The following is a 25,515-nucleotide window of genomic DNA, read 5'->3' as shown; positions in this document are numbered from 1 at the left end:
AATGGCTTAGTGTTGTAACTTGAAGTGTATACCAATCCAAGGTTTAATTTTACTTTTAAGATTAAGCAGCACATGTGTAATTTAAAACTGATTTGAAACAGCAAACAATGTCATCGGGCTTACAATTAATGAGGTTTTGACAAGTGCAAACAAACTGAATGCATAAATCTATTCACAACAATCGCTATAGTTAACAAACATGCCACTTTGCATGGCTATTCAGCTCATTTTCTTTTCCTACGGTGAAAGCTGATTTGTGCTGACCTTGACCTCTAACACAGCGCTCAGTGTTTTGTTCAGCTATAAAAGTTGGGCTGAAAGCAGGACGATATGAAACTAAATGCTACAATTGTTCTCTGATGTGACACGATGAGTACAGCCCTTATCTACCAAACACTGTGCTTTCCAAAATGTTATTTCAAAGGGAGACACGAATTCCCAGCACACACCTCCAAGTCTGCATCCAGGACAGGATGTTGACTATTTTTCCCTTTTCATCAGGCAGCCTTGCAGATGGACTCAGGATCAGACAAGCATGCTAATCTAACCCAGCACAGCAAATCTGTCACATGCCCAGAAGAAATGGTTCTCCGTGCACAAAGACCATTAAAAACGTGAAAAAAGGAAATGGATCGGCATAGGGAAAACCTCCCACAGAAGGACGGATGGAATCGATATGAAGCAATGATCAAGTATGCGTTTCAAAACAGTTAAAGAACTGCCGTATCTGCACTAAGTTTTCGACTATTTCCTTCCTGCTCCGAAAGTCCAAGCTCTAAGGAAACACACAGAGGCCTGTCAGTAGTAACAAACGCAATTTACTGAAAGAGGGAGCAGGCCAGGAAGTGGGCATACCGCAAGACACCTAGACAAAACAAGAGCAATCAGAGGATGGTTTCTTTGTTAAATTAAGGGAATTTTGAAGTTTGTTCAGATGCTTTGTGTAAGAGGTTGAAAATAAGTGAAAAACAGCCAATCTCCCAAACAAATCTTCTCTGAAGTTCTGCTTTAACCATAAATCTGAAGGTTACCACTAATGCAATAATACGAATCTTGAGGAAAAGAAGCAATTCAGGATTACCGTATGTAGGAAATCAATATTCTCTCTAATAGTTTTTGTAGAGGGCATCAATTTTCTTAGCTAAAAAATGATGATGCTTTCTGTGTTTTATGGCTAAATACAATATAAAATATGGGAAAAGCCACCTAAAAAGGAAAAAAGCCATAATGCTTCAAATAATAATGGTAAGACAATAATAATACATAGTACATTAAAATGCACCAGGTATGTAGGAATTGCCTTTCTCCCTGAACAATAAAATTAAATCAGGAAAGTGATTTACTTAATGCCCCACCATGGAATCAGAATCATCTGTGTTCTGATATAAATGACTAAAATACCTCACTCAAAAAGGTTACTTGTATTTTCTTCAGCTATATACTTTATGCCAAGATGTGACTATCTCAGAATCATGGTCTGGAAAGACAGAAGGAGGCGCATACATGCTGCCCGGACTCCCAGGCAGCATCCTCTCCAAACTGTTTCTCCTCGGGGAGACCTAGTGTCCAGGTCTGGCATGCAGACGACCCTGGGCTAGAGTCCCGGCCCTGCTGCCTTCTAGTTATGTGGCCTCGAACAACTCATTTCACTCATCCAAGTCTCAGTTTACGAACCTTAAAATGGGCTGACATCTCACGCACACGCAACTCTTAGACTAAAGACAACTCAGTCCCACTAAGTGAACCTACAACCTCCTCCTGCACCCTCTCAGAGGGGGGCATCTTGCCCCAATGAGTATGATTCTAGTAGTTAAAGGATTATGTTCTTTAACAACACAGCCCCTGAAAATATAAGCCAGTACTTCATTTCTATCAACCAATGACCCCTATAGGTTCTAGCACTAGAGAAAAAAGGAGCCGAATTAGTCTACCTACCACGGAGGGAGGCCACTCCACTGCACCTGCCTGTTACTGGGCAAAAAGCAACAGGAACTATGAACGCACCTGACCCATGGGGGCACCTGAATGGCAAAACCATTATCAGACACTCTCTCTCATCTCTTTATTACATTTTGGGAGCAGCTGTCTCACTGGTCTCCCCGCCTGCTTCTAGTTCCTCATCAGCTGGTTCTCTGTGCTCCCATGGACCTCAGGACTGTTCTGGACGCGCAGAACCTGTCACCAGCCTGGAGCGGAGAGTCTAGTCTCCATCTGGCTTGCCACGCCCACCCCGTCCAGGCTCCTGCCCAGCTGTCACCTCGGGGCCCCGCTCTGTTATCCAGGAAGCGTGAAAGCAGTTCGAGGAAATGGAACAAAATATTTCTGCTGTAATGTGAAAGCCTCTTACAAAAGGAAAAAAAATATGAAAGGTGAATCTTCCAAATGTGACTTCCCAGGTATAACAATGCGTGCATCTTCACCCATGCAAATGCTCCGAGGTCTTACTTCTTAAATTGCTCTTTAAACAGCCTAGCAGGTAAGATCAAATAAATACAAGCTCTTTAAAAATTGTAATAGCTCACACTTCCTTCCAAGCAAGAATCATTTACAGCGGAGAAAGAAAAAACCCTCAGTGTGTGTGTGTGTGTGTGTGTGTGTGTGTGTGTGTGTGTGTTTCAGACAGCATGAGAGATTATAAGCAGTTATCTATAAACCTGAAACACTTCCTCACTGTGAGCAAAAGAGGAAGCCTAAGTGCTGGCTACTCTGCCTTGAGAAAACCCAATATACAGAGTCTTGATCTTCAAAAATAAAAGGGTTAAGAAGTGATTATTTGTTCTCTAAAAGGATTAGCTGCTTTACAAAAGGATTATCTGCAGACTTCTAAAAGGTATTAAGCTTAGCCAGTGTCTATAAACCACAAATCAAATCAACGTAACTTTTCAGGAATACATTAATGTTGTAATGCTGGGTACACTTGAGACAAAAAATTACCCTTGAGCTCAGTACAAAGCAGGAGGTAGAGTGAGCACCTGCTCTTTGGGGGCTGCCCTCAGCATCCCCACTCTCTTCCTACTTCCTGGCATCCCTTACACCTGCCAGTGCAGGATCCCACCTGCCGGCCCCGCCTTCCACGTACCTGTAGCCAAACTGTGGCAGGGAGGTGCTACGGGCTCCGACCATCAATCCTACCCAAGACTTCGACTCTTCAGGGTGAGTCACAGATCCAGGGATGTTTCAGAAGTGTTCTCAGAAGCCCCAGCCATGAGAGTCCGCTGCCAGCCGTGCCCAGCAGTATCAGTGCCACGGACCACAGGCCACATCCTTACCAAAAGCTTCCTGTGGCTGCACCTTAATTGTGGTTCAGAGCCTCCTGGGCTCCTGTCCCTTTTCTGAGCCTTGTTCTCCAGACTTCCAGTTGATTCTGAGAACTATCCAGTCACCTTCTGTCCAGTTCCTGTTCTCGTTCAGTTAACCAGTCAAATTCGGTGGTGTCCAGCTAAAAGCCACAACTCATAAACCCAGGATAATAAAAAAAAGGAGGGTTCCTCACCCCCACATACTCTTTGGAAAGGGCTGCTCATTCTTGCCTGCATGAACAGGGTCAACTCGTGTGACCAGTAGAATACTGCAGGAAAGACAACATGACTCCTGAGGCAAGGTCCTAAGAGGTGGTGGCTTCTGCCTTGCTTTCCCTGGGATCACTCTCTCTGGGGGAAGCCAGCTGCCGGATCATCAGGATGCTCAGACAGAGCGATGGGTGGATCCCCGGGGGGAGAAACTGAGGCCTCTTGCCCACAGCCAACATCAGCTTGCCAGTCATGGAAGTGGGTCTTCGAGTCCTGGCCGAGCCCTCAGGTGTGCCGGCTTCAGACAGGTGGGATGGGGCAAGACTGCCAGTCCTGTTCTAGAACGCAGGAAACTGCATTAGCCTCGGTCAGAGGAACAGTCTCTTGCGTGCCTGGGAAGGTGCGTTTCCAAGACTCCCAGGGACTCCTCCGAATTCCTCTGCAGCACATGGGAATGGTGCTGATGGGGGGGGTTTTCTGGCTGTTCGTTCATCACAACAGCTACTCCGTAGCAAGCTCGGCTACGGTTGCACCAATTCTCCATAACTGCAGATTTCAAGGTTATATGTTACCAAGAGTTTTTTAGGAAAGATGAAAGCACCAAGTTACGTGGGTCCGTGCCATGTTTTCCACGGTCTGTCACCCAAGGGGACCCTGTTGAACACTTGCCCAGGCTGTCCCGGTTAATCTTGCAGTTTTTGGTGCTTGGGTTATTAAATATTCTGCAGGCACAGCGAGGAGAGGTGGGCAGAGGGAAACATACTGACTGCGGGCTGATGGCGAAATCCTGCTGAGCAGTCACATAGCTACGTGACCTTGTGTTGTAAAAACATGTCGCCCATGGCGCGCCTGGGTGGCTCAGTCGTTAAGCGTCTGCCTTCGGCTCAGGTCATGATCCCAGGGTCCTGGGATCGAGCCCTGCATCGGGCTCCCTGCTAGGCGAGGAGCCTGCTTCTCCCTCTCCCACTCCCCCTGCTTGTGTTCCCTCTCTCACTGTGTCTCTCTCTCTGTTAAATAAATAAAATCTTTAAAATAATAAAAAAAAAAACATGTCGCCCACCTTCCCTTGGCCTTTCTGACGAGAAAAGCCATGCTGTGGCCCTGGAACTCATCCCCACCTAGAGCACCACCCCTTTCTCACTAAAAGCCCTTCACAGCTCGTTCTCACGTCCTCCTGTGATGTGTTCCCACAGCCGGCCTCCCAGAGCCATCTTCGGCCCCGCGCACCGAGCTGAATGTGATCTTCACGCATCGCGATACAGCGTGTCAACTCCGCCCGCCAGAATGCGCTGGAGCCCTCCGCAGAGAAGTCACCCCCTTGCAGCCAGACGAGGCAGTGTGCACACAGAGTGCACTGGGCCCTGCCCTGCGACTTCACGGGGCTCAGCGGCCACGCACCAGAAATCAGGCGGCGGGGAAGGAGCGCCGGAAGTAGGCGGAACTTGCGGAGGTTCACTCCCTCCCCAGGCCCCCGCAGCTCCTGCCAGAGGTACCCACGAGTGAAATGCCTGTGGTTTGGACACCACCTTAGAGAAAGACTGTCACTCCAACAGAGATTGTGGGGTGTCTGGAGAGAACTTTGCTCAAAGCAGACTCTCTCTACAGAGCCCCTCAAACGGATTCAAAATGATTTTCAATCAGAAGCAAACCGGGCAAATCATTGCATCGTCCTGTTCTTCACAGACCTGCAGGCCTCGCCCGGGGCGCTAGGGGTCAGGGACCGTGACTCCCTGTCCCCTGGACTCGTCACGCGATGAGGCAATTGGATCATCCCCTTGAGACTGGGCAACAGCAGGGAGGAAACACTGGCTATTTCTTGGACTAGCTTTGCTATTACTCATTTCAAAGGAATGGCATGCGCGCAGCTCTGACGGGCGAAGTACCGGCTCTCGAGGCCTCTGACCCGGGCAGGAGTGCAGGGTGGGAAGGGCGCCAGGGGCACGAGGCGGCCACAGCCGCTGGCAGAGCTACGGCCGCTGCCACTGGGGCCAGTGTCTGGGGTCGCGGCAGTCACCCCATCAACTCCAGGGTCCCATCTGCAGGAGCGGGAGCTCGGCGGGGTCTGGGGTTCTGGGGTTCTGGAAGAAGCCCTAGCGGTGAGGCTGTGAATGGGGAAAACCAGAGAGAGGACGGGGAGTGAGACGGAGGGAGGGGAGCCAGGGAGAGGACAGGGCCCGGCCACGGCCCCACAGCCTCCCTGCCTATATGATGCTGCTGCCGGCCCACCTTGGCCTTGGTCTCTTTTGTATGCCAAAGCCAGGAGAATCACAGGAACACATACTGACCACAAGACAGACGGTGCTCTTTAAGAGAGAGCCAGCAAAAGGGCCCCACACTCAGGTTTCACCTGCTTGCTCTGAGGGCAGCCACTCGGTCATGAGCACCTCAGTGGCAAGAGGGCCCCTGGTGAACACACAGTCAGGATCTGCACAATCAGGAACAGGGTGCGGGTCCCAGCACAAAAGGCCTTCTCGGTCCCCCTGGATGACCTGAGGACCTCAGGGCCGCCCACGATGGGTGCCCCTGGCCCGCTCACCACACACTGTCCCTACAACAAGCCTGAGCTGGGCACTGCCAAGCTTCCAGGGGAATCCCAGGGGCAGATGCACAGACATTGAAGGCTAGGCCCCAGGGAAAGATGCAGAGCAGGACCTGTGGATTCTGTTCCCCATCCCCGGCAGGTCTCCCACTGGTATCTGCTAAGTGACTGAATGAATGAATGGGCGCCATGTCAATACTACACCAGCATCTCCCGTGGCTAGGAGCCTGCTGGGAGTAACGGCCACCACCGCGCCGCCGGAAATCCCGACCATCAGCTCTCTGCCTCTTTGCTTTAGGCCTTGTCTGCCCCAAGCTGTCCTCCTTTTAAAAGCCACCCTTTGGGGACGCCTGGGGGGCGCAGTCGGTTAAGCATCTGCCTTTAGCTCAGGTCATGATCCCGGCGTCCCGGGATGGAGCCCTGAAGCCCCATGTCAGGCTCCCTGCTCATCAGGGAGTCTGCTTCTCCCCCTCCCTCTGCCCCTTCCCCCCACCCCCACTCTTGTGCGTGCACTCTCTCTCTCTCTCCCAAATAACTAAATAAAATCTTTAAATAAAAATAAAAGCAACCCTTTGAACCAGCCCTCGTGAAGTCACTAACACCACGTGGCAGGTATTCTATCGACAGCTCTCTGCTAGGACAAAAGCGGCCTGAGCAGGAGCTTGCAAGAGAGCAGAGCGCACAGGAGACTCGCCAGGACAGAAGTCTCTTTCGGGTGGGACACTCAGTTGGTCCCTTCCCGATGGCTTGGGTTCTAAGAGCTGTCGGCACCATTCCGTGTGTTGGCTGGCCCTGCGAGGCGCCGATGCCTCCCTCCTGCCCGCCCCCATGGTGGAAAGTCCTGACCTCATTCCTGGGCCTGGGTGAAAGCCCCATCGTTCTCCACCCTGGTGTTGGGATTCCCAGGGGGGTGCTTTGTAAGACATGCAGCTCCCCAACCCCACTGCACATACCCACGGTGCTCTGGGACCTCCCCTGTGACTCTGATGCACGACCTGCCAGAAGAGAGCACCAGAGAGCCTGTCCTGGCCCTGCTCTGCTCTCCCAGCCTGTCCCCATCCATCCTGCATGCCAGTCCCTCCCTCCTCAGCGCTCTCCACGGCCTCCCCCAGCCCGGAGATGGGGCCTGGGCCCTCCTCAGATGGAGACCTTTCCCAGGAAGGCTGGGTGTCCTCCCATCACTGTGCTCCCTGAGCGAAGCTGGGGTCCACCTCCCCGAAAGGCCCCATGCGCCCCCCACACCTTTCCTCTATGTTGGGGACCACCGGGTCCCTCTGTGAGTTTCAGTCCCTGCCCTGCCCTGCCCCCTCTGGGCCTGCATTCCCCCTCTTCCAGAGCAAGCCTAGTGCTACTCTGGCCTCGCGTGTTGCTGTCTGCATAGCGAATTCACATACGAAAGTACTGGGAGTAGGCCCGGTCCAGAGCAATGGCTCAATCATACAGTGGTTACTAGTATCATCACAGCTATTGCTTTATTTACTGCCATGACCACCCCCCTCCCCAAATATCAGACCTGGAGAAGAGAGGGCTGATGGCTCTACCATGGGCTTTGTGTGTCCACAGACTTGGTGGCTCCCAGATCTGAATTTTTAAAATGATGTTAGGTCACAGCAAAGGGGTCAGGGATGCTCATGCTGTCTGCCCAGTCCCGCCACCCGCACAGACAGAAGGGGGGGGGGCCCTGCTGCGTGCAGTGCGGCGCTCACATAGTCCGCTCCCGAGACCTGCACCCCAGCCTCGGCCCCAGCCGGGTCTGAGGCTGCTCCACCTGCCAAGACGCCAAGCCAGGAAAGAAAGCATCATCTCCTCAAAACTCTTACGGATCACTGCCGTACGCAAAACAACAACAGAATCTATTACAAAGGAGAATAACCAGAATCGATGTCATCGATTTCTGCCTGCCACTCACCATCCATTCAGGATATGCATTTCTATGTAACAAATAATAAATCACTTGCTAAACAAAAGCACGCTACACGTAAGACATACACATGCGACGGGCTTCTAAAATACCCGCTGGAAGCAACGTGCCAGGCAGAAACCACCCCCAAAAGAACAGGCCTGTGTGACCCCAGCCAGGCAGTCAAGAGACGGATGCACAGCAGTGAGCTAGTAACAGCTCACCTCTGGGACCTGCTCAAGGTCAGAATGCACTTCCACCCAAACAGACAAATAAGGTGGGCATTCATCTCATGGAAGTAGATGAGGGGCCTCCATGTCCTGAGACACCCCCCCACACACACACGGACAGTGTGTCAGACCCAGGAGGGACGATGAGGGGGGTCTGTCCGCGAGGCAGCGAGAACAGGAAAAGAGGCTCATCTGGGTCAGGACAGTGGTGCCTGCAGCAGACAGTGTGACCCTGGGCAGGTCTCAGGCCCCTCGTCACAGCTGGTGACACACTCAGACTCAACACTGAGTCAAACTGTCCGCCAAACCTCAGAGAGTCGATCTAAGGTGAAAAGGTAGAACTCGCTTTGGTTTTTGGTAAACTGAAAAGCTTGTACAGAATACATATTTTCAGTTACCTAAAAACATATGAGCAAGGTTATTAAGAAATAACTAGAAATGAGTTTGGACCTATCAGAGGCCAACGGTGGCCAACAACAAGGGGTTCATGAGCCCATTCTTACCCCACTTCCTATGAGCTGGCTCTTCCGATGACAATAGCCATTATTAAATGACCTGTTCCATGTTACTGTATTGGGAATACTGTCCAATACCCAGGAATGTACACAGTAACCAAAGTTTTAATAAGAAAAATTAGAACAGTTAGCACAGGGAAGCACGGACATTGTCCCAGCCAGGTTAAAGAGTCCCTAGTAGAGTCAACTGTCTGTATTCGAGAAGTCCATTTGGCTCCCCTAAGCCACCTAAAACTCAGCCCATGAGATGAGACCATCATCATCTCTTAAATCTGCATCTGGTCCGGATGCATGCAGTCTCCATAGCCGAAAACTGCGGGGCTTTGGTCAGGCAAGACTTTGTTGAAACCGTAAAAACTGGGCGCCTGGGTGGCTCAGTTGGTTAAGCGACTGCCTTCGGCTCAGGTCATGATCCTGGAGTCCTGGGATCGAGTCCCGCATCGGGCTCCCTGCTCAGCGGGGAGTCTGCTTCTCCCTCTGACCTCCCCCTCCTTATGCTCTCTCTCTCTTTCTAATAAATAAATAAATAAATCTTAAAAAAAAAAAAAAAAAAAACCCGTAAAAACTAAACCAAACCAAACCAGAAAGCCTGTGTGCACATATGCATTTTGCTACAGAATGAATTTGCAGTCTTCCTCAGAATCTCCAAGGTGGCCATGATTCCAAACAGGTTAAGAACTACTGGTCCATCAAGCAGACCCATGCTCCTCAATGGCTTACAAGTGTTTGGAGATTTCCAGATTTTCCAACCCTCTTGTCTCATCCCCTCCATCCCCAGGCTCCAGCTCTACCCAGACACCTCTGCTCTCCAGACTACTACTCACTGCTGGGCAAGCACATGGGAGCCCCTCTGTCTTGAATGTTCTAGCCCTGTTTGTTGCTAAGAAAATAGCCTTGAAAACCAAGCCTGTTCTACCTGGTGAAGCCCCTCTAGGACCCCCTCCACATGCCCACCTCTGCAGCCAGCATTACATTTAACACACCCTGGAAGTGAGGAGTTCTGCCTCCCATGGACATGGAACACCCATAGGACAGGCATTGTGACTTTTTTTGGTCACTTCACTACTAAACGCAGAGCACATACACTGTAGGCACTCAATACATGTTTAACATCTCTAACTGTCCCTTCTAAATGACCTTACAGACTCTTGTAAATACAACACACATGTGATGAAAACCAAGAAATATCCTTTGAAAGAATATTGCTGGCTAGCTCAGAGCGAGCCTAGCTTGGCACGATGCAGTACAAAATTATTAAATTTCTGGCTCTTGCATTCTTATGTGACATTGGGCCAAAATCAGGACTTTGCTTAAAGGAATCTAAATGGGCAGCCTGATAACATCTCCAATAGAAGACTGAACTTTAGCTGATGTTCGCAACATTAGCAAAAAGTAATTTATTGAATTACTGATGCACTTAATGAAGTGCTGCCACAAGCTTGGGGAGACAGACTGCTGAGTCAACCTCACTTCAAAATTAAGGACGGGGTTGGGTTCCTGTTTCAAAGTATTTTTACGTCCAGTACTTAAACATTCAGCTGTTTATGAAACCAAGGCCACTCCCAGAGCCAGAAAAACCACATTCTGAAAAAACAACAACAACAACAACAACAAGCGCTAATTATAAGGAATAATTTTACTAGTAACAATGCAGGTTTGAGGATGACTTGAATTAATGTGGCAGCAAAGGCCAGTTTCTGTTTGATTAGCAAACGTCTTAGGGCAGCCAAGATCGCACGGGGGGCTTATCTTTACCTGTTTAAGAAGCTGGAATATTCTAATCTCTTTGGAAGAGCATTTGCATGGTTTCTAGTCATTAAAGCAGGTGCCCTAAGGCAACATTTTGTTAGCCCAGATAGAGTTACTGTAAATCCCTGAATGTAATAAGAGACACAAATTTTCTGGCTTTTGTCCGTTCATACCAATTTTATCCTGTTATTGTGGGAGAGCTTCTGCCTCAGAGACTCAGTGTTTGGGTCTGAATATTAGCTCTACGTGCTGACGCCACCCCTTTGCCCTCTGAAACTGTCCCAGGCCACACCCTGACCTGTAACTCTTGACCACCCATGTCTAGGATCCAGCTCCCACTCTGGGTTGAAAGGGAATTTGGAGGTAGAGCAGATGACAAAAATCAAAAGAAAAAACCTCAGTCTCCGCGAGTCTCTCCGTGTCTCTCCCGCTATATCTCTGTCTTTATCTCTGTCTGTGGGTCTCTATCTCTGGTGTCTCTCTTTGTCTCTCTGTGTCTCTGTTGCCGTCTCTCTCTCCTCTCTTACTTCCTCTTCTGTATGTACATCAGAGGAGAAGTGTGCTATAGACAAGAAAGCTCTGGAAAGAAACATGGACATCTGTAGGAACGGTTCTGCTGAATACTGACCTCTTAGCTTAATTCACTAGCACCTGTTTCTGTAATCTAGAAAATGAGCCAGAGCATTCTGTAGGGAGGATCTACTTTGTCTCCATAGGAAAACATGGGGTCTCCAAAGACCCATCCCATCTTCCCCCAAAAAGAGCCCCGCCTTTCACTGAAGGTGTGTTTTGTGACACACTCTGCCCTTCTCCTCGTCTGCCTCCTTCAACCCTTCACCCTGAGCCCCCCAGAGGAAGTGAGTCAGCACTGGAGCTCAAACCTGAGCCCACTCTGAGGACACAGCCTTTCCCATGGAGGGATTTCCACCTATGCCATATTTCACACAACAAAATAAAGGCTTTATCCCATGACAAGAATCCAGACAAGCGGACCGGGTGGGGGGGGGGGGGGGCCTCAGGGCCATGACATCAAATCAGGCAAGTGGGTGTTCACCTTTGAGGCTGGCCTTTTGAACTGGAGAAGAAAGGAAGACCAGAGCACCCGGAGTTTAATGAGGAACCTGCCGGGACAGGAGCTCCCACCTCCCTGGGCTCTGCGCTGACGGATGCACCCTCACCCTCCAAGGGCACTCAAGTGTGTTGGCAAAGGAGTCAGGGCCAAGTCTGCCCAAAGCCAACAGAACAGACCCACTAAAGTCAAGACACAGCCTGAAAAATGCAAAGTCCTTTTGGAGCGAGAAACAAAATAAAAAGGCTTCGTACAAAGGTCACTTCGAATAATACATTGTAATCAAGCAGCCATGTGATAGGACACTCTGAAATCTTGGGTGAGGGGAAAAATGGAACTAATTTGCTCTCTAGTACAAAAATCGGTGACTAATGTTCAGCTGGAAATGTCCAAATAAATTTACTGACATTAATAACCAAAAATTATGTCTGTGTTTCTAGAATGGAAATTAAGTGACTTGCCCCGAGGACAAAGCAAGCATGGCAAAGAAGGAATCAGAGTCCAGATTATGCCAACCCTTTGACTATAGGCCGGCCACCCCTAGACTCCGGGCACAGTAGCAGGCCATTGACCGATTGGCAAGCTCTAGGCTGGGCTCCCTACACGTGACCTCAATCCAGCCACACGACAACCCTGTCTGGGAAGTGTCACTGTCCCCATTAGAGAGACAAGAAATCACACTGGGAAAGGGTCAGTCACTTGTCCAAAGCCTCAGTGCCATGAGCCCCAATCTGACCCCATCCCTCTGCTCCAAAGTCTGTGTTCTGAGCCTGGGACTGGGAACCTAGTTCTGAAAAGCAAAATCCTCTTTGTTAGATTTGTTGCTGGTATTCAAAGTAAAATCTGCACGGGGAGAGCCTTCTGCAAGCAGCATCCTCCACTGGTCCCTGCATGGCCCCCACGCCCGTCTATCACTTCCATCCTCCACCATCTACACTTCACATACAAGTGCTGGATGCCCTGTGAGTCCCAGGCAACAAGCAGGCGTCCCTCCCTCCCGGAAGAGGACCATGCAGCCAAGCCCATGCCTCGGGAGCACGGCTAAATGCTGAAGACCCATTCCAGTATGAGCCCACCTGCTGGATCAAACTTAGTGCTGCCAGAACCCCAGCCCGGGGTCTAGACAAATTTTCCTATCAATTCTTCATTCTTCATCCAAGAAACACTGACATCAAAATACCTGTCCAAAAAAACACTTCAGGCTTTTAGCACATAATCAAGAATCATTTTTTTTTTTCCTACAAACTGTTCCTCACTTCCTGATGGAGTTTATTATTTGTTTCCGGGTGAAAGAAGACTTTTTTTTCACCCTTTTGGCTCTCTCATATAATATACACTCATGGGCTATATGAATCAGAGGGTCTTGATTTGTATCGGAAAGATATTCTAAAATAGACATCCTTTAAAAATATGTATTCGTTTCCTATTTCATGGGGAACGGATAGAGAAGTTGTTGGCCTGAAACACAGTGTTAAAATTTTTCTATTTCATAAGCGTGATCAGCCCTTTTGAAGTATCTCTGTAGTTGAAAGAAAGGCATAATGCCCACATTTCTGGCTCGGAGCCGGGTGCCGTTCAAGTTCAAAGAGGCTGTGAACCACATCAGAACCCCCGATAGAGCCCCTGGATGGGGCGGACCTTGACAAATGACATTTGGGGAACAGCAGCCAGACCAAGAGAAGAAAAGCAAGCTGGCTCTGTAATCCCCAAACTAGGGATCTCCCAGCCCGCATTCGGCAGAAGCCCCCGCCACTGTGCACCTGCGTCTGCTCGAGGATTAATAAAATTAGTGAAACCGTATTAGCTCAGATGTGGCTTGTCCAACACCCCAACCAGCTAGAATGCCATCCAGCACTCTGCTTTGGGCAAAAAATACAGGTGACAAAATAATGAGAAGCTCACCCTCCAAAATAAACTTTGGGGAGGTCTGGGGTCAGTATTTGAAATACAAGCATGCTAAATGTGCCCATGAGCCACATCTTCCTTTAGGTAGATCTGGTACCCAGAGCGGAGGGAGATGTGGCTGAGGGGATGAGCTGGGAATGGGAGGGAGCCCCAGCCGTGGACTGAGGGCTGCAGAGTCCGCAGGATGCCTGCAGCAGCCAGGGAGAGGGTGAGATAGGTCAGTGCGCGGGCGCCAGGAGGGGCTCGGAGATGGCCCGTTGCCACACTTCCCTCTGTGAAGGTAAGCAGTGCTAAGCTGTGAATGTTTCAGGGGCAGTCCCCAGCTCCATTGCTTGTATGCTCTCGTCTAGAAGCCGTTCTTCTGACCCTGGATCTACACACCCGGTTCCAGCCTGTCCTGCTTCTTGGCTCTGGTTTAGCTCACTTTTGTGTTGTCTCACCCACAGACTGGTTTAATTCAGTCCACGAGCACAGGTTAATGTGCATAAAAAATTGCATTTCTGCCTCATAAACCACTCTAACACCAAAGATTGGATGGTGCGTGTCAAACAATGGACTTGTTCTTGGAGCACAGGTAAGTGGTGGCATTACGAGATTAAAATACTTAATCACACATAATTTACATAATCATTTAAATTATCATGCAAAAAATAAAGTTAGTTAACATGTCACACTTATTGATTTCACGTAGTGCTTTGGATGACAAGCAAAACATATCTATTAACATGAGTTCTGATTTTGTTAATTTACTCATTTACATTTCACTGGTTCCCAGTGCACAACTTTAGGTGTTTTAGGGGTTTTAGCCTGACACAATTTACCGAGTGCCAGTCATCTGCCTTATACTTTATATGTATCACCTGTCGCTCTCAAAATAGCCACGTGAAGTAGAGATTATCACTCCCACTCTACAGAGGAGAACACTAAGGCATCAAATTCGAACAGCTTAGCCAAGGTCACACCAGAGCCAGGATTCATGTCAATCCATACCTCAACTCCAAGTGCAAACTCTCAAAGATACATCTTCTACCCTAAAAGCATTGACCACCTGGTAGAAGAGATAAGCTATTTGAAAAAATCAAGTGGACACAAAATAGAGTCTGATAAGTGCTCTAGGACAGGTACAGTTAACCTTCTATGGAACCGAAGGGAAGAGAGATTTTCTTAGGTAGAGGGGTCAGGAAGTCTTTGAGGAGCCTGAGGCATTTGAAGTGGGCTGTGAGGTGTGAACAGGAGTTTCTAAGATGGAGAAAAAGGGGAAGGAGATTCAGAGCAGGAGCCTGAGAAGGCTCTACCTCGGAGGACCTGGAAACCATGGGGGCGCCTTCAGGGAGCAGTGAGCCATTGGTTCACTAGGACAGAGCCCGCCAAAAGAACTAGAGATGTTCTTGAAACACACAGTTTTTTTCTTAGTGATAATCAAATATTAAGAAGGCCGGTCTTTATCCTAATGGATACATCTGTTTCTATTTTGATCGCAGAAGCTCTGAACGTGTAACTCTAGTAAAGGAATGAGGGGTTCATGGCGTTCCCTCACTGCTCCCAAACCTGCCTCCTAGAGGTCATTTGGAGTCTCTCTGGTCCAGCTCAGTCATTTCAGGACATGTGTTCAGCATCACCAGAAGAACTGGCAACATAAGCCCTAAAGGGACCTCTCTCATCTCTCCATGATCCAGTCCAATCTACATCAACAGAAATGTGCGGCTGTCTGCCAACCACAACATCCACTAAAAAGACACAAATTCATCTACTTCAGAAGAGGAGCTCCTAGAATGTTTCACTTGGTCATTTGTTCATCTGCCCAATGACAGTTATGATAAGCCTACTGGCAGGTGCTTGGCTGGATGCTGAGGATACAATATTGTCCTCAGGGAAACTATAATCCAGCCTCTCTTTCCACAGCAGTGGGGAGGCTGGTGTGATCAGACGGATAAGGTGGGAAAACAGTGGGAAAGTGTTGGGCTGGTGGGGGTCGGGGGATCACAGGTTTGACTTTGGGAACTGTTGAGTTGGGGCACTGGATATTCCAGGAGAAACGTCAAGGGGGCAGCTGGGTGTGAGAATTACTGAGGAGTGGTTTGGACTGGGAAACTCACCTCTGACCTGCAAGGAGGGAGTTTTGAGAAAAGGGGTATCTTGGACCAGGATGACAGCAGTGAGACAGAGCCAAGTGGACCAATGGAGGCATAGTGTGAAGGAGGCATATGTTTTGACCAATTGAAACTCATTCCAGCTTCATTACTAACCACCTGGCAACCGCTGTGGATTCCTCAGGCATCCGCCTTCCTCCATGCCCCTCCAAGGCACCTTCGGCCCCCACCCCCACCCCCACGGCTGCTGCAGCCCCTCTCAGAGGTTGATGATTTGCACACACATGTGAGAAGTGGCCTCTGGGCACAGCATGGGGACGAGGCTACACTGCTTCATACTCAACCCTGGGTCTCCAAGGGGTCCCAGAAGTGTCACGGTGACAGTCATTCCCTCATCCACTTCTCACAATGGATTTGGTGCAGGGGGTTGATGTGATAGGTTTTGGTATGTTTTCAAATCTAAAACCATCAATTCATCCAACGACCTGGCCTTCCCTAGGGACCAATCCAGCTCCTAGCTCACGTCAACACAGGGAGAGTCCAGCTTTTGTTTTCTTTTTCCTTGTGGGCGGTGCTGGTCCCCAGGTATCACTAACACCAGGGAACAAAGACCTCTGTCCTGGAGGTCACGGTCAGAGGCAGAGCCATGTCCGAGAAGGGCCGGGAGCCACTACAGGCCTCTAACTGACAGCGTCGTCCCATCTCTTGGGCCTGTTCCTATGTCACCAGCTGGCCTTTTCCTCCCTGAAGGCCTGGAGCCTGGGCTCAGAAAGCCCGCACCCCAGCGCAATTGGCACACAAGCTCTGCCCCGGATCACTTAGGCTGGATGGCCATGGCAGTCAGGAGCCTGCCTTAGCCACGGCAGGCACCCCACCAGGTCATGCCCATGTCATGCCCTCCTCTGGCTTAGTGCATCGTTTGGGAGACACCCCCTCCCCCTCTCCCTCCGCTCACAGTTTAAACGGGAAGGAGTCCTTATTTCACAGAGACAGAATTCCATCAATCCTGGGGACACAAAGACCTCCAGGCACTCTGGCTCAAGGGGCACCTGGAGTCATGAGCTGACCCAACACAGACCCACTGATTTCTTAAAACAAGCCACCACCCTTGGCTGGTCACCATTCAACTCAACGAGCCTGCACTCTAAAACACAAGCACGGAGCCACGTTCTTCTTGGAGCCACGTTCTTCTTTCCTTCAGTTTCCCGCATTGAAAGTCGGATGGAGTGGTCCTGATTCAAAATAAATCCATACAATTCCGGAAGCAGAACGTGAACCTTTCCAGAAAGGTTTGCCAGGCCAAGAAAGAATTTAGGTCAGGTCCCGCACGGTCTGGCAGGGCTTGGCTCAGCCTCTCTGCGATGGGTTTTCCAGCCTTCCCCATTCGGTCCCGGGGAGTCCGCAGGCGTGGCGCCCCGCTGACCTCTGGTCCAGGAGCTCCGACAGGTCACCCACACCACTGACACTGCAGATCTTGGCGGTCCTGTGTGCGCCAACCCGGCCAGCCCGCCGCCGGGGAGCTCCTCCCCGCAGCACGTCTGAGACCCTCCCGGACTCGACGCGCCCCTCCCTGCCGGCGAGGGCGCGGGACCCTCGGGGCACCATCCGAACGGCGGCCCCCGCCCCTCCCAGACTTGGCGCAACTCCTAGTCACTTTCTCAAAAGGCTCCTGTCTCTACCCCTGCATCGTGTCGCCCCCAGCACACGCCGTGGGACCCCCTCTCGCTCTCGCCCCCCTTCACCTATGTCCCTGTCGCCACCCACAGACACGCGCTCTCTGTGCCCGTTTCCCGAGGGGGAGGCGAGAGCTGCCGAGGCGGTGGCCAAGTCGGGCGGGGGTTCCGGAGCGCCGAGACCTGGGTCGCGCCATCCCCCGCTTCCCGCACCCGGCGCGCCGCGGGGCCGCCAGGGACCCGGCTCGGGGACCCGGCACCCCGGCGCGGCCCCTCCCTCCCGCCGCGGCGGCCAAGGCGGCGTCCCCGGCCTGTTCCGACCGCCCGGGGCGCACGGCCACCCGAGGGGCGCACGGCCCCCGCCCGCCCCCCGCGCGCGCTCACCTCGGGGGGGCCGGTCCGGTCGCGCCGATCGCGCCGCCGCGGCGGCTCCGCATCTCCCGGGCGCCCGCCCGCCGCCCTCCGGGGCGCCCCTCGGTCCCCGCCGGCGCGAAGGAAGGTGGTGGGGACGCGCGGAGGCCGCGGGGTCCGGGCGCCGCTGGCGCCGCCTCCTGCCGCCCGCAGCCGAGCAGGAAATTTGTCCGGCCGGGTCCCGCCGCCGCCTCCGCTCCCGCTCGGGCTCCGGCTCCGGCTCCGGCTCCGCGGCGGGGGGCGGGGGCAGGCGCAGCGAGGAGCGGGGGCGACGCCTGGTGTCCGGCGCGGGGAGCGCACCCCCGCCGCCCGCCCCGCCGGGAAGCACCCCACCGCCCGGGACGTCCGTTTTCCCGGGCTGGTGCCCCTTCCGGGGACACCCTGGCCGGGCCCCCACTGTCAGGACCCAGGCGCGAACCGAGGGTGACAGCTGTGACAGGCGCTCTTACATGCGGGAAAGGCCCTTCCTACCCCGCCCTGGCCCTGGGCACCAGGAAGTGGCCTGGCTGAGGACAAGCTTCGGCTCCTGCAGTCCACACAGGGGCGTGCAGGGCACCCTGTACCGCTTCTGGCTCCGAGAAGTGGAGAGAACCCTGAAGGCTCCTGAGCCGGTGTCCTCCTCTGTGAACAGGGGAGAGGGGTGACCCCGCGGATGCTGAAGGGCTTAAGGGTCCTGAAGGCAGTACCCGGCAAAGGGTAAACACACCTACACACCGGAGGAAGAGGGACTCCTAGGAAGGGTCTGGACCTGCTGCTCTCTGGGGACTGCTTTCCAGGTGACTCCTGGAAGCTGTGTAGGGAGCTGTCAGAGTAAAGAACGTTCCACCAGAAGGGCAGAGAGGACGCATGTTGCATCCCTTTGGTTCTGAACCAGTGCGCTGTGCCCTCTGGGTGGGTCCCAGACCTGGCTTTCCTGAGCGATCTCCCATCCCTGCTGTCGGGCTCCCTCATCGGGCTTTGTGAATGCTGGTGAGCAGGTGGCAGTGAGGTCCTGGTAGCCCACCTGGAGTCAGTAGCCAGCAGGCGACTCCTGGGGCGGTAGGGGCTGTTCCAAGCAGAGCTGTAGATCCCAAAAGACTGGGGAGTAATGGGCATCTACTGGCTGAGACCGTCACAGTGGACCTGCCCAGAGTGCAACTTCCCTTCCGCAGGGGGTAAAGAGCCGTGAAACCAGTGGAGATCTTGAACTCATCTTTCCCTCCCTGCGCTGCCCAGGCTGTCTCTGGAGGATCTCGTCCCGCTCCGGGGCTTTATACGCCATCCATATGCAGGGGACTCAAACAAGGCAGAGCTCCTCTCTACAAGCTCTGCCCCTTCTCCCACCATCTCAGACCAGCCTTGCTCTTACTCAGCTTCTCCCCGAGCATCCCTGTCTCTCCCTCTGCCCCCACCTCTGAGTCACCTCCAAGTCCACCTCCTGCCCAGCTCCGAAATGCCTCTTGACCGTGTCCCCTTCTCTCCCCTCCACCGCCTTCCTCTCTTCTGTGGTGGCCATGGTCCCCAGCTCAGGCTCACTCCCAGACACTCCGTTCTTTACCAGCCATCCAGGGGGACCCTTACAAATGGAACCAGGTCAGGCCAGTCCCCTGCTTAAGAATCTCCATTCAGAATAAAACCCAAACTCCTGGGAGGCTCTGCCTGCCTGACATTTCAGCTGCTCTGAGCCCTCACACCTGTGCACTGTGTTCCATCCCTCAGGGTGACTTCTGTGCTGGGGCCCAGCGCTTCCCCACCTGGACTGTCCCCCTTTGCACCTGGCTTGCACCTTCTTACTGACTGCTCCTGGAAGATCGCTCCGCACTCCTGTCCGCTTCTGCTTTCTCGGAGATGTATTCATTTGTTCCGGGCAGTCATTCTGGCCCGCCACCCGCGTGAGGGCTTTGAGCTCCAAGATGGTCCACGCCATGCTGGACCATATCACTTCACCATCTCCCGCTCCTAGCACAACCCTGAGAGCCGGGAGGCGTCCATGAAAGCATGTGGGCTGACAGATCCGAGGAGGAGGGGACCGGCACACAGCGCCAGGCAGCCTTGTCTTTACAGCCCCGCAGGGCAGGCAGCTCCCCCACCCCCATCGCCATCCCCACCCCCACCCCCACCAGGCCTGCAGGGAGCAGCCCAGGTTGGGTGGAGCCAGGTAAGCCCATGCCATCCCCCAGCTCTCAGTTTGCCGGCTGCGGAGGCCTACAGAGCCCGGCTTGTGCACATGAAGGCCATCCCTTCAAGGCTCTGGTGAGCACAGTTGTGCTTGTTAACGCTGCAGGGCTGCGGCGACAGTCTGTAATGCAAGGAGAGGAAACAAGTTGCCTTTGTCAGACATGTGCTCCTGGAAAGTCAACAGCCCTGGTAACATGATGAGGGGCAGATGGCTCCTCTCTTCTGGTAGCATCCTCTCTGTTGGATTCTTCCAGGAATTGAGCAATATCCCTTAACTTCTTCTAAAGTCTGAAGACATTCGTCCCTGTCACGCACAAGCATGTTGTCAGGGACATTGATGCCAGGGTTGTGCTGATTCCCATACGGAAGCCCCTGGATCCTTCTTAACCCTCTCCGTTCTGCTTCCCTTCCTCCAGCTCAAGGCTTCTGTTGACACCTGAGTCAGTTCCCCTATTCTCATCCTGGGCTTCAGGGACCTACCACCACCGAGCCACCCTCATCTTTTAGGATCCCAGGACACGGCCCTTGCTAAATGAGCCCCCTCCTGCATTCCTGTTTGATGGCCCCTGGAGACCGCTCCTGCTTGCTCTCCCTGGGCCTCCTCTCCACCACACCCTGCAGCTCCCTTCCTTCAACAGGCAGGAGGCTGGGGGCAGTTTTCCTGAGACTGTTACTATGACCACAGTTATGCATCTTGTCTTCTATTTCATTTGGGGACTGAGGCTTTGGGCTCAAGGTCAGGCTAACCCAGATTATGCTCATTGCACCATAAGGGCCCGGTAGATGTCAGTTAAAATTAAAAATACGCAGGCCAGAAATGCTCTCTAGGAGGATAAACAAGAAAGGCAGAATTGGTACATAGAAACCACATCGGAGCTTGCTTGTAAATGTCTTACAGAGACATTAACATAAAATTACACAACTTTAGGTGATAAAATCAGAAGGTCTTTGTGATTGATTGGCTACAGGGCAGGGCAAGCAAGAAAAACTGATTTTAGGACCTATGCCCATAATGAGGAAATGCAGGATGGCTCTTCTGATCTCTAGAATGTGCCAGAATGAATAACTCCAATGGGTATAAAACTTTCTATTTTTACATTACCCAAATATCCTTCCTTGTCCCCTTTTTCCAAGGTATGCCCAAGTAATAACAGTTATTAAGCAATGAAATCAAGAGAAGGGGACTTTTGCAAGGAGATTTCTTTGCTATCCCAGAAAAACAGGTAGTTTTCCCCTCCTTCAGGTGCTCAGAGCATTTTAACTTTTTTCCCTTGCATTACTTTTCATGATTAATAATATACATATATTAAACAGATCCTATGTGTACAGTTTTATGAATAAAGACAAATACATTAAAAGTGAAATGCATATCCCACTCAGACAATGAACATTTCCATCCCCTAGAATATACCCCTCTATTCCTTCCCAGAAAATCCCCACTCCCACCAAACCAGCCCCTGCTCTGATGCTTATTACCTTAGGTGGTTTCAACTGATCTAGACCTTCATATAAATGGAATCAGACAGCAGGAAATTTTTTACTTTTAGTTTCTTCACACAGCAAAATTCGGGGGGGGGCATTCATGCTTTATTACCTGTATCGGTAGTTTAGGTAATGTATCTGGTTTCTCTAGTTGCTTTTAAGATATTCTCCTCATTGTTTTTTTAGAAATGTGATTTAAGGGGTGTCTGGGTGGCACAGTCGGTTAAGCGTCCAACTCTTGGTTTAGGCTTAAGTCGTGATCTCGGGGTCTTGAGATCAAGCCCCACATTGAGCTCCACACTCAGCGAAGAGTCTGCTTGAAGATTCTCTCTCTCTCCCTCTGCCCCTCACCCCAAAATAAACAAATAAATCTTTTTAAAAAAGAAATGTGATTAAAATATGTCTTTGTGTGGTTTTCTTTCTATCTGTCGTACTTGGGATTGTGCTTCTTTGTTTATAAGTTTATAGTTTTCGTTAAATTTGGAAATTTTTCAGCCATTATTTTTTTTTAATGTTTTCCACCTCCTCCCATTTCTGGGACTCCAATAATATGTACATGATATCTCCTGATACTATCCCGCAGGTCACTGAGGCTTTTAAAACATTTAAGTCCTTCCTCCTCTCTGGGTTTCAGTCGGGATAGTTTCTACTGCTGTATCTTTAAGTTTACTGATCTTTTCCTTTGCACTGCCTAATCCTCTCTCTGTTCATGTCCATTCAGTGAAGTTCTCATTTCAGATATTGTATTTTTAGGTCATAGAATTTTTATTTGGTTGGTTTTAAAGTAATTTTTATTTCTCTGCCAAGATTTCCCACATTCATTCATCTTTTCCTTTAAATCCTCGAATGTACTTCTTTTTTAAAAAAAGATTTATTTATTTGACAGAGGAGAGAGAGTGAGCACAAGCAGGGGGAGCTGCAGGCAGGGCGAGAGAGAAGCAGGCTCCCCGCGGAGCAGGGCTGGATCCCAGGACCCCGGGATCATGAACTGGGCCGAAGGCAGACGCTTAACCAACTGAGCCACCCAGGCGCCCCAAGAATGTACTTCTAATAGCACTTCTAAGCTCTTTGCTAGTTTCCACATAGGTGTCATCTTTGCATCTACTGATGCTTTTTGTCCTGATTATTTTCCTGTTCCTTTACATGTTTAATGTTTTAATTGTCTGCTGGATGCAACATTCTTGACAGTCTGGATTGGTTTTGCCTTCTGTTAGGATATGCAGATAGAAACCCTTTTGCCAGAGCTAGAGTAGCCCCAGTCCTAAGGCATGGCCTTTTTGAGGTCTGAGCTGAATGTATGAAGCAATGGACAAGGTCTTTCCACTCTAGCTGATTGGAACTCCCAGAATCCCCTCCAATCTCACAGCCCCCTCTAGACGCTTGATGATGCACTGTTTCATCCTGATAATGCACAGCTTACTATTAGATGGAAGGCTTTAGGGGCTCTTGTGAAGAAGGCTAGAGCTTTATTGAACAGCTTTGTTCTGCTTCGGTACCCTGACTCGAACATTCCAGTCTTTCTGGCTGCAAATTTGGATTTCTGTGCTCAGAAACACAGCTGCTCCCTGGGTGAGTTTACTTCTCCATGCGACCGTTCAGAGAGCGTCCCTGGCAGCACTCAGGGGTTGATGTGCCCACCTGCATGTTCTGTTCCTCTCAAGGATCATGGCTGTCCATTGACCCCAAAAAACCTTTACCACATCCTTTTTTCTCCTGTCTTATACTTTTTGATGGCAGGAGGATACATTTGGTGCCTCTCACTTTGTCATGGTTGTAACTGTATTTGCCACCTTTATTTTATTTTTTTAAGATTTTATTTATTTATTTGGGAGAGAGAGAGTGAGAGAGACAGAGCATGAGAAAGGGTGAGGGGTAGAGGGAGAGGAAGAAGCAGACTTCCTGCTGAGCAGGGAGCCTGATGTGGGGCTCAATCCCAGGACCCCAAGGTCATGACCTGAGCTGAAGGCAGACGTTCAACAAACTGAGCCACCCAGGCGCCCCATGCCACCTTTATTTTAAATACTTATGACATTGGTCTATAGTTATCAACATGGATCACTTCCCCAGAGGCTGAGTCCTCTTCAGTTTTGCATCTTTAGCACTTGGCAAGCACCTTAAATGGCGCTGAGTGAAAGATTTTTAAATAAATTAATATTATATACATTAAACATATGTAGCAATTCAAGTTCTGTTATCTGCTGTTCCGATTTGCAATTAGTATGTATAGTGAAGTTATGTAGTTATGTTATTTAAATGGCAGTTAACATTATGCTTAAAAAAATAGAGAATACATACACACAGCTCAAAATACAGAATGTTTTTAAAAATGAAACTGAAAAATGTAAGTCTTGCTTACTTCCTTGTTCCCCAGACAACCAGTTCACCACTCCTGATACACGGTCAGTAGCCAGTTTCTTCTCTATCCTTCCAGAAGAATCCTAGGCATTTACAAACATATATGCATATGAATTTTCTGCCACCTAAATTGTACTCTATAGATATTTTTCATACTAATGCTCATTTTAGTCACCGAAGTTGATACGCAGGTGCACCAACATTTATTCAAATATGCTTCTGTTGTAAGCCACTTAGGTGATTCCCAACTGTTTTCTAATACAAAGATGCTGTGAGGAATATCCTTGTTCATATGGCATGCCCCACATATGAGAGTATGTGTGAATAGAGAATACAGGTTGTGTTTTTTTTTAACAGATGCACAATAATTTGTGTGTGTGTGTGTGTGAGAGAGAGAGAGAGAGATTCTTTTGGAAACAAGTTTTCACATATGTAAGTATGAGGGCAGGTTATTATTCCATTCACAGTAACAAATACCATTAATTACTTTACTTCTTATGTGATTAGGAACCTTCGATTCAATCCCTTAAGTAAACTGATGTCTAAAAATTATGGGTGATACCATTGGAAGACCAAATAATAAAACAATCCAGCACAGAAGTTCTGTGATCTGTTTCAAGTGATTTTATAATGCATGGAATACCCTTCTATTCCTCACTTAAAGATCACGTCTCTCAAAAATGTTTACACTCTGGCAAAAGTATATTTTTTCCCTCAACCTCTTTGAAAAACCGTGAGACCTGCAACAGATTTTTAACAGAAGGAAATGACTCCATTTCTTTATTTTCACCATGAGATCAGCGTATATAATCCACAGAACATTATCACTTATGATATAGTTTATGATCCATCTAATTTTTGCCTTGTATATATTTTCACTTTGCTCTAGGAATTGAGGGAAAAGTTGGTGATCAGATATAAGGCAGCACTGAGGTCCTAGGGAGACACTTTTAGTAAAAAGGTTATAGGTAGCTATTTCTTATCAGTGGTTGAAGCAGGATACAAAATTTTAAATGTTTGATTCCTTAAAGCATTGCAATGCTAAGAAAGGCTTTTATGTATAAAAAAGATTGCCCTTTTAATGGAAAACTCGGATCATATCAAGGCAGTGTTTCTACTGAAATATCCCAAAAGTACGTGTATGTATGAACTATATACATTTTATAAGAAAAGCATACATGGACATGAATTAATTAAAAAGAGTAAAATAAATCCTATCCCATGTTCCAGAGCTTTGTGTGCCACGAGGTGCATATTTGTGATTTTAAAAAACAACAGCAACAACACTCACATTTAATGACCCCCATGATAAACAGAGAAAGGAATCAGCAGCTTCAAACTGTAGTAAAAAGGAAAAAACGTAACAGCTTGTCCTGGTGCATTCTGGCCACAAAGAGGGCATTTCCTTCTTCGTATCATCCAGACTAGCCTTTCCTAAAGTAAGATCCCGTATGTGGAGGACATCAGAGATTTCACTTCATGTGCAAATTGCATATTTATTTTCAGGTATTAGGAAACTATTACTAGCATACCATTTGAGATTTTGTTACAACTAAGCTCGAGTAAATGGTGTCATAGTCGATTAATTGAGACACAATTCATTTAGATCGAAACGGTAAGGACATAGAGATGCTAGTGTGAAAAATCACAGGAGCAGAGCTGAAATGAGGGACTCAGAGCCACCTGCTGGCTGCTGCCGTGACCTTCCTCTTGGATTTTGGTCTGGCTCTGCCCCCGCCCGTGAGGGCTTCGGGCCCGCACTCTGTGCTCTATGTGGTTTCTGTACCTCGGGCTCTGACGTGCCTTCCCCTTGTCCCCTGGCCCAGGCTTGGTCTGCCTTTATGCAGCACCCCCTTCCTGGAGGAGTGCCAGGCCTCCTTGTTCCCCAGCAAAGACATGAGGCTGTGTCCCTGTCACACCCCAGGAGATTC

General features: G+C 49.9%; 1 protein-coding gene across 5 annotated transcripts in view; it reads right to left on the bottom strand.

Moving 5' to 3' along the window:
• The window catches only part of PTPRE (protein tyrosine phosphatase receptor type E), a 150,162-nt gene extending 132,560 nt beyond the window's left edge, over positions 1-17,602 (bottom strand). For 2 of the 5 annotated variants that reach the window (XR_004301702.1, XM_032423460.1), the window contains exon 1: positions 17,564-17,600. The gene's annotated coding sequence lies outside the window, so the exon portion shown is untranslated. Of the gene's footprint in view, positions 1-3,079; positions 4,338-17,563 lie in introns of those variants that run through there. The other 3 variants (XM_032423467.1, XM_032423466.1, XM_032423463.1) reach the window with 3 other exon arrangements.
• Between the last annotated feature and the right edge of the window lie 7,913 nt (positions 17,603-25,515).

The sequence above is a fragment of the Phoca vitulina genome, unplaced genomic scaffold (genome assembly GCF_004348235.1).
Source record: "Phoca vitulina isolate PV1807 unplaced genomic scaffold, GSC_HSeal_1.0 scaffold28, whole genome shotgun sequence".
NCBI lineage: Eukaryota > Metazoa > Chordata > Mammalia > Carnivora > Phocidae > Phoca > Phoca vitulina.
The sequence above is the reverse complement of the archived record's forward strand: the minus strand, read 5'-3'. Positions and strand labels throughout refer to the sequence as shown.